Genomic DNA, 952 nt, shown 5'->3' with positions numbered 1-952 from the left:
TCCTACCTTACATTATAGTGAGATTATTGTAGCCAGGTATGTGCTAGTCATGGACAACAATCTCCTATTTCCAGAAATTGAGTGATCCATAGATATGTGTGCTTGCTGTTTGCCCCCCATGTCCGCTGTGGGGGTGTACCCTCGGGTGCCCTTACTATTGCTGCCGTCATTGCCTGCTGGTTTCTCCAGGATAAGCAACATATTGAAGTCCCTACTATTGTTTCAATTAAAATTTTATAAGTCTGTTATGATTTATTGTTTTTATTACAGATTTTTAGTATATAATACTTCCTGAAGAAGCAGCTGTCACCGCGAAACATGTAGAGGACTTAGGCCCCTTTCACACATACAGTCCGTTCAGTTCATCAGTTCAGTCACGTCAAATGTATCAGTTTTTCATCCGTTTTTCATCAGTTTTTCATCCGTTTTTCGTCAGTTGTTATCCGTTTTTCATCCGTTTTTCATCAGTTGTTATCCGTTTTTCATCCGTTTTTCATCCGTTGTCATCAGTTGACATCAGTTTTTCATCCGTTGTCATCCGTTGTCATCAGTTGACATCAGTTTTTCATCCGTTGTCATCAGTTGACATCCGTTTTTCATCCGTTGTCATCCGTTTTTCGTCCGATCCGTTTTTTTGACGGATGAAAAATAGGGCATTCATCCGTTCAAAAAAACGGACATTGACGGAAGTGGATGAAAACGGATGTTAACTGATGATCATCAGTTGTCATCCGTTTTTACATAGAGATGCATTGATGTCCGTTTTTCATCCGTCAACGGATGGATGAAAAACGGACAAACGGACAGCATGTGTGAAAGGGGCCTAACTGTACATTGGGAATTTATCACATCTGGTGTCCTTAGGAGTCGGACTACCTGAGGATATTATATTACTAGCAATATTAGTTTGATAAACATATGTTTATTGCAAGCATTGTTTTTATTTATGTGT

Source organism: Pelophylax lessonae (assembly GCF_965119305.1).
Source record: "Pelophylax lessonae genome assembly, chromosome: 2".
In the NCBI taxonomy this organism is placed as follows: domain Eukaryota; kingdom Metazoa; phylum Chordata; class Amphibia; order Anura; family Ranidae; genus Pelophylax; species Pelophylax lessonae.
This window is presented reverse-complemented; position numbering follows the sequence as displayed.